Genomic DNA, 15,151 nt, shown 5'->3' with positions numbered 1-15,151 from the left:
AGTATCTCTCTACCCCACCTTCAAATAGACAACTTCTCTAACATAATGATTGGCTACTTGTTGTATGAATGGGAATAACATGTGGCCCAAAGCAGAGAAAAAAGCTAGCTGGTGGAGAATTTCCACAATTCTGGGTGTGACAACTCAAAACTCAGAAATTGTTCCGTTTTGGTCAGTGCGTGTGGTGTATGTGGGTGGGTTGTGTGCACACTCATGTGCATGTACCTGTTCATGTGCATTAGCTGGAGAGGTTTCAAAGCTACCTGATGATCCACCATGCTGCTTTCAGTTCCCCACTCCAGGAGCTCATCCCTGGCAGTTTGGGAAGTGCCACACCTGTACAGAAAACAGCCATTAGGACTATGGCAAAGCCACAAATGGAAGCCTCTCTAAATATACAGAGAGTAAGTATTTCGAACGCAGTTGTTAATTGATTTCCCTGATGATTGTCCTCCATCTGGCCTGTTTGTAGATGCCACTCTTCTTATTACCAGGCTCTTTTTACAGCTTCTCTTGGTTCTTCTCTAGAACATGATGCTCACCCGTGATCCCTTTGATTGTGTTTCTCTCATTTTTTTATTTTCCATCACTCCATCTGCTTTCTTTTTTTTTATAGAATTTTTCAAAATGAGGTTCTATTTTCCAATGTAGTTTTGATTTCATTCTTTTCAAAATATAATTTCTATTATTGCAAAGAGATCTTTGGCAGGAAGAAAAATGGGTAGGTGTGCTGAAGTTTGGTCATGAACTTCCAACTACTTGATTAATCTTAACATTAATTGGCCTAACACCTGGTCTGAAATTCATTTCCATTTAAAATTTGAGTATAGGTCATTTCTATAAGTTGTCTATTTGAAATTTGTCCATTTCACTCAGAGAATGAGATCCAGTAATGACCATGATAGAAATACTATATTTAAATTATTATGTTGGAAACAAGTATGAATAAATTCAAAAACAATTGAGATATCTCATTTTTGGAAGCAGCAAAGATTAAATGTAGCCAGTTAAAGACAGTGAGCTTAATTAAGCTAACTTGGAGAAGAAAAAAAAATTATGTCTTCCTTATGAGTAAAAACATTTAATAAAGCAATTATTATAAGAAATGGAGGAGAATTCATCAGCTCTAAGTATAGAAAGAGCTGAACAGTGAAGGTGAGTTAGATTGTGTCATGGAGAAACACTGGTTAAAACTCTATATGTGAGAGATATTAATACCTGAGTACTGCTCAAAATGCCAGACGCTGGTATAAAGCAGCCACAATTAGACATAGCATTATTAATTAACAGCTTACATTTTCAAGGTGCCTCATTACTATAATTACTCACAACAGATCAGGAGAAAAAATTCTCACATCTTACTGTGAATCAGTATTAGAAACAGATATTTGAACCCACAATTCTGTACTTAGTAGCTTAACTATTTTGATATCACACTGCTTGAATATATTTCCTAAAAAGAAAGAACCAATATATTTGTACTTTAGATATAGGGATCTATTAATTTTGAACATGGTCCATATGATTTAATTTAGCATTATGTTTCTTAATGAATATACAAATAATATATACTTTGTGAAATAACAAAAATTCATAGGCAACAGGCTTAAAATCAGCAAAATTCACAAGAAGCCCATTTATCAAATGATGTACTCTTCACTAAGGTATTGTAAACCAAATGACAACATCAACCTATTGACAAGAAATTAATGCTTTCTATTGTACCATTATGAAAAGTGGGTTAGTCAAGGGTCTGTGGATTCAGAAGATTTTTTTTGTTGTTGTTAAGTTTAGAATACTTCAGAATATATATATTTTTAGTCAAAAAGCATAACACCTAGTTTTAAAAGAGCTTTTTATAGGGAGTATTCCTTAATACTCAGTAGAAAGTCATGTCAGTTTGAGATTTGCAGTAAGACATACCACATCTGATGAAACAGGAATCAAAGAGTACTTCCAAGGACCTTCTACCCCAAAGAGTTTGATCTTATTAATTTGTTTGAATTGCTAAAGCCATACTTTCATCTTTTTTTGATCATGTTCCCAGAAACTTCTGATGTATCTAAAACAAACAAATAATCTGTATCTGTTGTTTCAGAGGAGTGAGGAAATGACCAAATTAGACTCTTCTCCAGATCAACATGTGTTCTGTAAAAATGGGATAAATAGTAGATGACCCAAACAAACTGGAGTCTGGCCAATGGAGAAAGAAAAATTCTACTCTTTGATACATCTGAGCCTCAGTGAAGAAAAACAAATAATGAATACCATGTTTTATGAGTATTCCTCAATGATGAAAATGATGGTTCTTCTCACACCTTGAAACATGGTAATCTCTAAGAGATTTAAGATATTCAGAATACAAATTCTAAAATTTAACATTGAAATGTTCTTTGCCTCACCCATAAGCAAACATTTTTAATTGCGCTGACATTTCAAAAAGACCAATTAGATAAAATTTGCCATTTTTGTAGATTGCTGTAGAGTAAGTTTAAACTTACTCTGGTTGAAACTTTATCATGATAGTATAATTTAAATTTTTTTTGTATTTCTTCAGCTTGCATATCACATATGTGGTTAAAATGGTTATAGTTGTCTTCCTGATAGTTGCTTATTTCCTTTAGCATAGCAAAATAGAAATTATGTTTTCAAAGATGCAGGTCAAATTATTTTAAAGAGTTCTGGTTCAGTAATCAGAATGATTTTTCTTTGTTCTAACAACCTCTATAATTTCAGATGAATTTTCATGTGCTAAAAATGAGGAAGAAATCCAGTGACAGCAGTCCAAGACAGTCCCAGGCTGAGCGAGGTCTCTGGTCCGCTCTTGCAATACTCCAGAAAACCACCTACTGTGCTGGTGAAGGCCACAAGGCCGGCCACCACCCTGCTCACACGGGGAGGGAACGGTGGCCACACGGGTCATTCCTCCTGTGCGCAGAGATGAGGCGTTGGTGCCGAGACTGAAACCTCCGCAGCTTCTATTGGACATGCTTTCTTTTTAGGAATGAAGGAATATCTCCCATTTTTGAGCCATTCTTTTGTCAATTCTACAAAATTGCATGTAACTTTATAAATATTTTTAAAAGATATAGTTTTGTAAATATTTAATATTCCGCTAATTTGATTTTGAATTGTAAATGTCAAGTATTCTGTTTTTGGGGTTTTTATGTTTTATTATACTTTGTTAAAAAGGAAAAATTGTACATTTTTAGAATGAGTAAATTTAATGTACTGAAAATAAAAATTTTAAAAAAGTCTCAAAAAAAAAAAAAAAAGAATGAGACTGGGTAATACTTCAGACAACCTTCGTTAGTTTACTCGTGAGGAAGACAGAGGACCTGAGGAGTTAGAAAATGCAGCTAATACTCATCAGCTATTTTATTTAGTTGTATAAGCTGAGAATAAAATCCAGGCCTCTGACATTCAGTTGATTAGCCTTTCTACAATATCATACCTCATCCCTTTAATTTATAAAGATTAAAGAAAAATATTAAATGAGATGGGGAAAGAAATTTAAAGTCACTAATATCTTCTAAGGAAGTAGTAGTTATAGAATAATTTGAAAAAGGAATTTTTTCCCACTACATTTCTTATAAAGTCATGTTTTATATTTTAGGTTGGATAATTATGTGTCTCTTCATCATAATCAGATTGCTAGGTGTATGACATACACAAGTATTAAGCCCTGAAAATCAGATTTCTTTGTTTTTGTTCACTGAATGGCTGTTCACATCTATTTTCTGCTGTGTAACCTACTTTCCAAACCAATGTTGCTATCATAAATAGATCAATGAACCTATCGTAATAAATCATTACTAGGTTTTCAAAAAATAATTCTCAAAAAGGCTATAGATAGAATGTAGTTCTTAAAGAACTAGATGTAAGTGCAGCAGGTAAAACACAAGATTGTCTTTGGTAATCTTAATGTGGCATTACCATGGGCAGAACTACCAGGTGATAAGTGGCCACATATCTTTAAGCTAAAGTGAGATTCTGATGGGAACACAAGATATCACCAGAGTTCAAATAAGTCATTCTTTTACAGTCAGAAACAGTCTAGGCAAGGGAAGTTGCTTGGATAAACAGTGAGGTTCTGAAAGCCTGTTCAGTGAAAGGAGATGAGGATTAGAGCACATGGCATAATGAATCCCACTATCACTTTTGTAGTGCACCAGTAAAAAAAAATAATACAGACTGGAACACCCACTCTCACCTGATAAACCTCGTCTCCATAACCTGTTTTCAATTTCACTTTGAGGATTCTTGTTTCAGTTATTTACTCTCTGCCATGAAGGTTTTGGAGAACAGGGCACTAATAGGTAAATAAATAATGCAGTGACTTCTATAGAGACAAAGATCAGTGTGGCGAATAGGAAGCCTTGGATTCATTGAAGGAAACTCTGAGAAGGTCAAAGACCCTTTCTAGCTCAGAAAGTCTATTAGTTTAACTTCTAAAGCCAAGGGGAGATTTTATGAAACCCAGCAGAATTTAATCCATGAAGGAAAGGAGAATGATGGCCATAGAGGTATTTTATCTAGTTTGCCCTTATTGAAAAATCACAGGTAAAGATACAATAGAAATATAATGGCAGATTTAATTCAGTAAGGCTGCATAGAAAAGAATATAGCAAATAATGAGATAATATTATAGAGGATTAAGTCTCAGAATAAGAATTTTCTCTCATGTACCTAGGACCTGAAGAGGAAGTATAACTTTCTTCCACCCACATAGGTTTTTGTTTTATTTTTAGCCATTGATGTATGATAGAAATAAGTTTTGAAGAGGAATCTCAAGCAGTATCTTTGTTCTTTAGGTTTCATTTAGCAGACAACTCTGACTATAACTCCCCCCACTATGTCTTTAATATCTAAGTCAACAGAACTAAAATCAAAATTGCTTTAAATAACTGAACCATCTGAAGCAGTAGTCACACACAAAGCATTTAGCCAAAATGTAAATTCAGTCAATTTAATATCACCATTCTTTGAAATATCTCCTCTATGAGTCATAGTCAGATAGAAAAGCATTGCCACATAAGAAATTTGTAAAAATACACAAGAAAATAAAGAAACATTAAAGATTATTTTTTCTTGATGTTCACTTATTTCATAAAATTTTTAAAAAATCAAGAAGGAGCAACTTCCCATATATCTGTGAAACAACAATTTACATTACAAGAATATACACTGGTACACAATAAGATAATAATAAGATAAACACAATAAACAATCATTGTTGAAACAATGCAAATAGGTATAAAACTGTGAAAAAAATTAATTCAATCCTTTGAGGAAACCAAATCAAGAATTAGAAGAAAACTAAACAGAGCAAAGAATAGAAGGGAAGATACAGAGTGTGGAGAGGAGAGAAAGTATGGAAGCAAACAGGAAACAATATACTTCTTTGGAGAAATTTAAAAAGTTAATAAAAGTGATAGTCAAAGATATAGGCAGAAACATTTCAGATTTAAAAATATTAAAAACCTGAAGTTTTACCAAAGCAAATTTAAAAGCAGAAGTTCACAAGAAATATTATAATGAAATATTAGATTTTAAGGATAAATAATCCAAGAAGCATCCTAGAAAGAAAATAACTAAATTAATCTTAGCCTAAGCCTTCTCTTCTGCAAACCTGAATGCCAGAAAGTAATGATACATATAATTCCTTAGATTACACAAACAGTACTTCCTGATTAATTTTATGCTAGCTAAACTATCCTTTATTTCAAATTGGCAACAAAAAGATATTCTAAATTCTAAAAGATTCAGAACATTTATCATCCTACTATTTTTCCCTGAGAAAGTCATATTTTCTTTTAGTATAAATACATTCCATGCAATATTTTGGACAAATTACACTAAAACAAAATTCCTTGTTATCTGAAATTCAAATGTGAATGTACAGCCTGTATTTAAATCTGACAATCCTATGAATTAGTGAATTGGACTGAAGAAAGGGAACCAAATTAATTGGTTATATCAAAAGATTTTTAAAATGGCTGTGAATTTAAGCTGCCATATAAAAACTACCATGTAGAAGCCATCATAGTGGTATGAACTAGTGACCTCCTCAAATTATCCTAAACATCCATATCCCCTCCTGGTTCTGTTCTGTCTGGAACTCCTGAGCACTCTGGGTTTGCCAACACATCGAGGGACTGATGTAAACATACAGAAGAGCCTTATTTCATATCACAGTCAGCTAGTGGGAACCATCTTCTAATTCATTTTGTTCTCTGGTGGGATCTCAGACTGTCATTGCTTCCTTTTAGACAAAAAGTCCTGTAAGAATCTATTTCTTTATAACACATAAATCTTTATTCCAGAGTTCCAAAGTACAGCCTATACCCTCTTCTCAAATGGAATATTCCCCGTTTTAATGGTTAGTTTAAAATTGAACTGGATCTGCATATCCTGGTTCTAACTTGTTTTTATCATTCTCAATCTCATCTCAAGGGAGTAAAGTTTGGGACATCTATCTCTGTTTCCAAATAGTTCCCTGTCCCCATGCTTGAACTCCTTCCTCCAGAGCATGTACCATAACACATTATCCTCTTTGGGTAAAACAAACCCCAAACGACTCCAAGCAACCATTGCAGGAAAGTTCATATCACAGCAAAACAACATCAAACACAGTAGCAACTATGAGTGAACATTAAACTAAGAGAGTAAGCCAAACTAAATTACAGATGAACCACTTGATTTGGAAAATTAGCTTTAGAGTTCATGTTTTATTGTACAGTAGAGGAAATATGACTCTACTATTTCTTGTTATTTATATTTCCTGTTCTAAGGTTGTATAAAAATTGTTATCGTGTAGCTCTTTTTTTGATTCATGACTAGAAGATGAAAAAAACCCAATAAAATCAAATATTTTCTATAATATTATAGACTGCTAATTGATTAGATAATGATGACCCAGAACTACTCAAATTTTGAAGTGCTTTTTGAATCAATTCATGCACCTGCTTTGTGCATAGGACTATCCTAAGACCTTTGGAGATATCAAATATGTGGCATTGTTATGAAACCTTTCTTTGAATTACTAGCTCATTATCAAAAGAGGAATGAATTGCAATATGCATAAAAAGAATAAAATGTGTAATATCGTCAATGGCAGTGCAAGATGTTCTAAAATCTTCAACTTACTCCAGCTCTTCCCAAAAGAAAAATTACCATGTGATAAAAATCAAGGAGGAAATCATGAATGCAGCAATACAGTTCCAGTTGGCTAGGCTTCCTGAGACCAGCACTTCCTAATCCTACATATGCTTTTCCTTCTTCCCCTTCTGCTTAAACCAGGTTTGCTCAAGCCATGATCACTACAGTTTGCTACATAGCTGCTGTATCTCTGTGTGCCATTTTCCACAACATATCTCACCTTTTTACAGCAGATGAGTTTGTCTTCAAATGTCTACATTCTCAATTCTGTTCTGTCAAGTTCAATTAACTACTGCTGGTAATAATATTGGATCTCATGACCCACTTGTTTCTCCCTCTCCTTAGTGATTGCCAAATGCACAAATACATATAATCAGAAAATAAAGACTACAGAAGCTATTTGAGCAAAGGATAAATTAAGGAATAATCTACTACCACACATGGTAAGGAAAGCGTCAGCATGCAGAGAATGCAATAACCCCTTGTTAGAACTCCCCTGATCTTTCCTTTGGCTCCCATCCTTCCTGTGCCCACAAGGACCTCCAATGTTTTTGAACTTCAGAAGCCACTAGGAGACTTCCTTAAAATTGGGTTATTCTTTTGCTTCTGTCATATTGTCTTCCACCCCCCACTATCCACTCAGATGCCTACAGAATAGTTTTAAATTGAAAAGCCTGTAGAGAGAAAGAGCAATTGTGAACTGCATAATTTAATTCTTTCATTTCTAGAAAACTTTTAATTTTAAGGACAAATGGAAATGTGTGTTTCATGTTTCATGGTGCGATAAGAAATGTGTCTATGACCTTCAAAAATATGTTTCAGTATTACAAAAAGAAAGAAAGAAAAAAAAAAAGAAAAAGAGAGAGACTATTGTTGCAAAGTCTCACTATGTTCCAATGCCACACTGGTTGGTCCTTGTGTAAGTACTCATAGTCATAAATCCACCTGTCTAGGTTAACATCTCAAATCAAATAAAGTTTAAGTACATTTCAGGCTAAACCTTAATGTTAAACAGGAAAATACAGTAGTTGGATACAATAAAAACCTCATGCATAGCTATAAAATTGCTGGATTTTAAAGTGTTCTATTTGTTCAATTAATGTAAATTGTCAAATATAACTCAAACCCAAGTTTCCTCATTGCATTCAACAATATGATTTTAACCTAAATTATAGCACAACTGTCTCATCTCCTCATTTCAAAATGCAACCATAGAATTGGACTTAGTTAATTTTCACACAGAAAATTTCTACACTCTTTGACCATATTTCAAAATAAACAACAACAAAAAGTCCTCTTTGAGAATAACAACTTCTTTTTTTGTAATTTCACACCATTCAAATAGTAAAAGGATGACTTAATTTACAGATACACTGATGATATGCCAACATAAAGAGATTCACAGTTTTGGCTAAAAATACAAACAAACAAAAGCATATAGTTTGCATATTTAAAAACCTTTCTTATGAAAATACTTGGGGGGACTGGGGATGTGGCTCAAGCGGTAGCACGCTCATTTGGCATGTGTGGGGCGCTGAGTTCGATCCTCAGCACCACATAAAAATAAAATAAAGATGTTGTGTCCACCAAAAACTAAAAAATAAATATTAAAAAATTCTCTCTCTCTCTCTCTCTCTCTCTCTCAAAGAAAAAAAAGAAAATACTTGGGGGTTATAGACAGAGTCTAAGTTCTAGTGTCTAAACTTACGTAAAACATCATTTGATGAATTTTATAAAGCATCAATAAATGCAAAAATTTCTACAAGGACCTTATATTTATTATGGCAAAACACAATGGTTTATTAAAAATGCAAATTCAGGATTCTGGATTAATTAGATATTTCTATTTTGTAAACTTGATTTTTTTTTTTAAGAATAGAACATTACAATGTTCACAAGAAATAGGAAACAGTATTTGAAGACCTGAACCCTTTTGAAAAGTCTCCCCAGGAGCAGAGCAGATAGGCACCACCAGTAGCAGACAGAAATACCATCCCACTGTGATGTTAATAAGAGAAAGAGAAAGGATACTAGTACAAAAAAAAAAAAAACAGTAATTATAGGGAGAGGTAAATTCTCTTTTTATTCCTGAACTGCCTCTCCATGCAGCCTGCACTCTAAGGCAAGAGCTTTTGTTACACCAAATACACATGCTAATTAAACAATTCTTTAGAAGTCTACCCTTCACTAATAGGTCAGAGAAGAGTCATGATAGGAACAAATCATTTCCAGTTATACCAGATATTAGAAGATACCCGACCTCTAAATTTCCTAATATTTTTGTTCTGCCTTTCAAGGAAGTTTTTGCCACCAGTTTTCCACATACCTATCAAAAATATTAATTCCAATTCGTTTCCAGAAACAGTATGTAGATTAAAGGGGTCATAGACTAACTGGACCATTTTATATGTACCTGTGTGGACTCACGGAAGTAAAATGAGCAACAGAGAAATCAAATTATTGCCATGGGATTCCTATAATATTAGTTTGGCTCTTCTAAAGAAAAAGTCATGGCAGAAAAGAGAGACCACAGCAGCAATTAGCCAAGTGTGAATTTCTGTATTTAGATATCCCAAATTGTCACAATAATCATATGATTATTTAGCTTAATATGGTTTCCCAAATATATAACTGAAAAGGAAAAACTTGGATTCTAATTTGCTGAATCCAAGAATGTATGAAATTCTAAACTGAAGTTCTTGTGCAGAAGGTTGGCATGAGTATATTTCCCTAAATGAATTAACTGAGAAGGATGGGGACTGTCAAGAAGTAGGGGCTTTTTGCAAAAGGAGCAAGCATATATTTATATTCCTAGTTGGTTTAACTAATTGGTGTGGAGTGAAGTAAATTAGTGTTCCTAATGCAGACAGTTCAAAGCCTGACAATATGGGAGCATGTAGGTTATGATCTGATGCTACATAATAGAGGCTGTGCCCTGGACACACATTCTGGAAAGAAGTTAAAACAAAAAATTAAGCATGTGTCCCTGACCTTAAGAAGAATCATTTCTAGGACATGGGTTCAGCCCTCTGCATATGCAATTTACTTAACATTTGCCTGCTTTCCAGAACTTAAAAACAGGATTTTTTTTTCTTCAATGATAAAAAAGTGTTGAGCCATTGAGATGTAATCTGCTACAGATAATATATGAAAAGAAGTACTAAATATACCATAGCGTCTCTCCTACAAATTCTCTGTGAATGCATTTTGTGATTTGTAATTGCTTCAAAGAAACAGGGGTGCCAAGGGGTACAGGGTATACAGTCAGCTAGGGAGAAGAGGTCAAAGGAAACATTCTTATGGCAATTTTCTTATTTCACTATTATTGCAAGGACAATACAGTCAGACTGTACAGATATGTAGAACGTTCTAAGAATAGAAAATTTTAGGATTGTGGGGGGAAAAAAGCAGTGGTCGCTTAATCCAATCTCTCCCCATGGGCATAAAATGACCCTAAAGCATCCAGGATTTTACAGCACTCAGCGCCTCCAGTGATGGAGAGCTCTCTGCCATTGACAAGCCCAAATCATTTTTGGACAGCTGTGACTATGAGAGAGGGCTACGTTTTACTCAATCAATATCTGCCTCCCTGTGGCTTCTCTCCATTGGTTTATTCCCTAGGACTTCATCCAAATTGCTGATGAAAGTATTGAACAGGGCAGGGTCAGAAGCTTCCCTTCAGATATGCAATGATCACCTGGCCAACACTCCTTGCTTAATCACGGAAGGCTCACGTAATTGTGCTGTTCCCTGCATGAATACAGCTGCCTGAAATCCATGGATTTTATCTATGTTACTGCAGTGTTACAACCTATCAAACTTAAAAAAAGGATTTGGCAAGACCATTCTGAGTGATTTCACTTTGGCTGTGAGTTATTAGTACTTTCTCTCTTCAGTATCAGCAGACCATCTTTTGTAGAATTGGGCTGAGGATAAACAAAGGGTGCAAAATTGACTTCATACATTTCTCAGTGTAGTCCATGGCTAATCCTAGGCTTACTATAAATAAATAAATAAACAAACAAACAAAAAATTAAAAAGTTTAAATCTCAGTATCTTGATAAAGTTATAGCTACACTATGGCTCTACTATTTGAGAGGAAAAGCTGATTCAAAACTTAGCATTTCCACATGGGACAAAAATCTTTTACAAGACCATTTACATTTTGAGTAATGTTTTAGAATATCTTAAAATAAATTACAACCACCACCACCCATTAGTTGCTGAAGGACCAATGCTTTAAGAAAGTGTTTTTAGATCTATTTCCAAGGAATATGCATGCGGATCACTTTTTTTCCTTTAAACTCCTCCCTTGGCTTCAGAAATTCTCACTTTTCTACCAACTTCTCTTTTTCAGAAAGAAAGTTAGCCTTATCTGATAGTCATCACTGTGCAAAAGTGATTCGGGCTTGTTAATGGCAGAGAACTGTCTGTCACTGGTATTATTTGAGTGCTGCAAAATTCTAGATAGTTTAGAATTATTTTCTACCTGTGGGAAGGAATAGAATAGGATGACCACTGCTTTTTAAATTGTATATTATTGTACTAGTCAGTTTTTCATCTCTGTGACCGAAATACTGACAGGAACAACTTAGAGGAGGAAAGTTTAATGGCGTTCACAGTTTCAGACAGAGGTCTCAGTCCATGGTCGACCTACTCCATTGCTCTGAGTCCAAGATGAGACAAAATGTCATGGCAGAAGAGCGTAGTGAACAGAATGCAGTGAGAAAGCACAAGAAGTCAGGGACAAAATACAAAATCCCCCAACACATGCCTCCAATGACCCACTTCCTCCAGCTATGCTCCACCTGCCTATAGTTAACACCCAGTACTCCATTCAAATTATCAATCCATCAAATGGTTAATCCATCGATTAGGTTCCAGCTCTCATGCTCTAATCATTTTACTTCTTGAATTAATGTGGGAGATGAGCACACCTCATCTCCAAACCATAACAATTATTATTAATTTTTCCCTTTATTTTTGCTGCATTCTTTTCTTCAATAACATCCTCATATGGCTTAAGTAAATGCCAATAAGCCAATAATTCTCCAAATCAAACTGATGATTCATTCCCAGAATCCCTGGACTCATGAATCTAAAACCTCATGCTCAGTGGTCCCTTCCTTCACACCATGCTGATCTCCTCTAGAAGGCCCTTTCCTCCCACCTTCCTTACAGACATGATTTAACCCATTCCTCCTAACACAGCATAAGGGTCCATTCACATTTTTTAATTGGCTAATTCTTATCTCTCTGCACTCTAGCTGCTCTGTGGATGCCTATGGCTTATCCCTAAGCCATAAGCTCCTTGAAGACAAGAAATGTAGCATATTCATCTTTATATTTGTAGGACTTATAGCAATGCATGAATTATTCTATAGGCTAAATAAAATATTAGTTGAATGAAATAGAATATGAAATGAGTTTTTCATGAAATGGTTGAGGTACGGGTGCCTAAAACTCAATCACTGAATATATATAAAGCAAATGCTTTTTCATTTGAGTATTTGGTGTTCACGCTTACAAAGCATGCATGGTTTATCCCATCAATGGCCTGTTCTTAATGCTCCCTAGGTACCCTGAGGCTTGGTAATCTTTGAAAGCACTGCACCAAAGTTAAAAGCCTAGCAAGCATGCACAGATAATGGCATTTAAAGCTAGACCTTCTCTCTCTCTCTCTCTCTCTCTCTCTCTCTCTCTCTCTCTCTCTCTCTCTCTCTCAGAATAGCCCAACTACTGCATTCTAAGAGTAAAACAAAATATTTGTCCAAGTTCACATAATTTCTTAGTGATGCAAGCTATGAAATGTAGCCACCTCTAAATACATTGCTGCATACATCTCCCAATAAAACTAAGACCCAATATCATTTCAATGCAAATTAACATGGAGAATCTTACATCTAGCAGTATTTCTTATGTTATCTAAATTCCCATGAATAAATGAGACAAGTGTTTGTTAGAATGATCTAGAGGTTAGTCATAATGTTGCAGGGAGAACTATTGATTGTTCACAGAGAACTCTGGGTCCTTAAGGAACCACAAAGAAGTGTGTGATGGCCAGTTGCAGGGTTAAGGCTCAACAGGGGATGCTGAAATGATAGAGCAGACTTTTCTGTGAGAAAGACTGAAAGGAGAGATTTGTGGTGAAACAAGAACATGAAAACAAAGAAAATCTATAGGACATCATGGATTTGCATCATATGAAATAAGGGGGAAAGCACACGAGTAAAAAAGAATGGATGGGCTAGAAACCAAAAACAGCTGAGCTTCAGTCATGTCCTGGGCAGGAACTGGGTGCTCTGCATGCAGGCCCATGCTGGATATTAGAAAAAAGTCAGCCTAATGCTGATTTAGGCTCCATTTTTTAAAAAACCAAATATTTATTTTAAGATCAGCTTTCTCTCAATGAATTTTATGTATCTTTCTGTATAGGTAGTTCATATATATATATATATATATATATATATATATATATATATATATATATCCAATTAAATATTTCTTTGCAATCACCACAACTTCCAACCCTGAGATTCTAGAAAATGATAGCTGCATCATATCATTACTTGTCTTTTCTTTGAATAATACATATTTGGATAATGGAGAAAGTAAACGTGCATATCGTGGCAGAGGATGAACAAGGTGGCATGAGTATAAAATACACTCAACTCATTAAGGGAAAAAGTTCATCATGTAGGATCAGCAATACTGGATGGAACAGTAAAATGAATATGTACCTATATATAATTAGAGGAAATGTTTCTTTCATCTTTCTTCATTCCCTGTGACTCTTAAGCACACAAGAAATATCCTTTGAAGTCAATGAGCACCGTCTACTGGATTTGGAGAACATGATGTTGAGAAAAATTCAAAGGGAGTTTCATTTTCCAAAGTATAGATGAATGTTTTAGGAATGAACAAGGTATAACACAATAGGCAAAAGTGAACAACGTGATAAAAATGAACTCAAATACGTTGTTACATGGCCTTGAATTTCTAATAATTATACCCATTCTTGGAAGCTCCTTAGGGCTCAGGTATAATTAAAATGGTAATTACTCACAACAGCAATATTTCCAACACAGACATACGAAATAACTAGCAACAACATTAATGAGGATACATGTAAAGATTACATTTTAAATTTTCATTTCTTGATTTATGAGATAGCCTTTTAAAATAATATACCTCTGGGTATATAGTATGCAAGAAAATAAACATAGAACTTTCTATTTTAAAATGTCCCCAGGCAATGAGAATGAGTGCTGCTGTCATCGACATTAGCAATCCTCTGTAATGTGACAACACTGACTTATTTTTTTTTAACTTTATCTTGCCAGTTTTTAGTGATAGGGATGGAAGGAAATCCATATAAGTTCACTCCTGGTTAAACCGCAGCCCCTGGACACCCTGCTTAGCCCCTAACATAAGTGATAAATCTGATGCTGCTCCACTATATTTTCCTCCACCTTAAGGTTTTTTAACTGCTGAAAAGGAGAATTACAAGTGTCTAAGAGCAAAGTGAGCATCATCATCTGCTTCTAATCAAGATGCTTCAGTGCTTTCTGAAACAGACTGATCCCAGTTTTCCCTCTGCTATGGTTTAAGTATGGATATGTGCCCCAAAGGTCTGCCTGTATTAAAGACTTTGTCCTAGGATGGCATTATTAAGAGATGGTGAAAACTTCAAGAGATGGGAGCCTAAGAGAAGATCTGTAGGTCACTGGGGATTGAAGGACCCCAATCTCTCAGGCTCTGCCTGCTTCCTGGCTCATCATGTAAGCAATTTGCTCCAACCATGCGTTCCCATCACGATGTATCACTCTCACCTAACCCCAAAGTGATGAGTCTACCTAACCTTGAACTGGACCTCCAGAATCAAGAACTAAATAAACATTTGCTCTTTATAAGTATCTCAGATATGTCATTATAACAACATGAGGCTAATATGCTCTGCAAAGCTGTGCCTTTCCTAACCTCCTTGTCA

This window comes from Marmota monax, unplaced genomic scaffold (assembly GCF_021218885.2).
Source record: "Marmota monax isolate L192 unplaced genomic scaffold, Marmota_monax_Labrador192_F-V1.1 WCK01_AAM20220418_F8-fsc00077, whole genome shotgun sequence".
Lineage (NCBI taxonomy): Eukaryota > Metazoa > Chordata > Mammalia > Rodentia > Sciuridae > Marmota > Marmota monax.
This window is presented reverse-complemented; position numbering follows the sequence as displayed.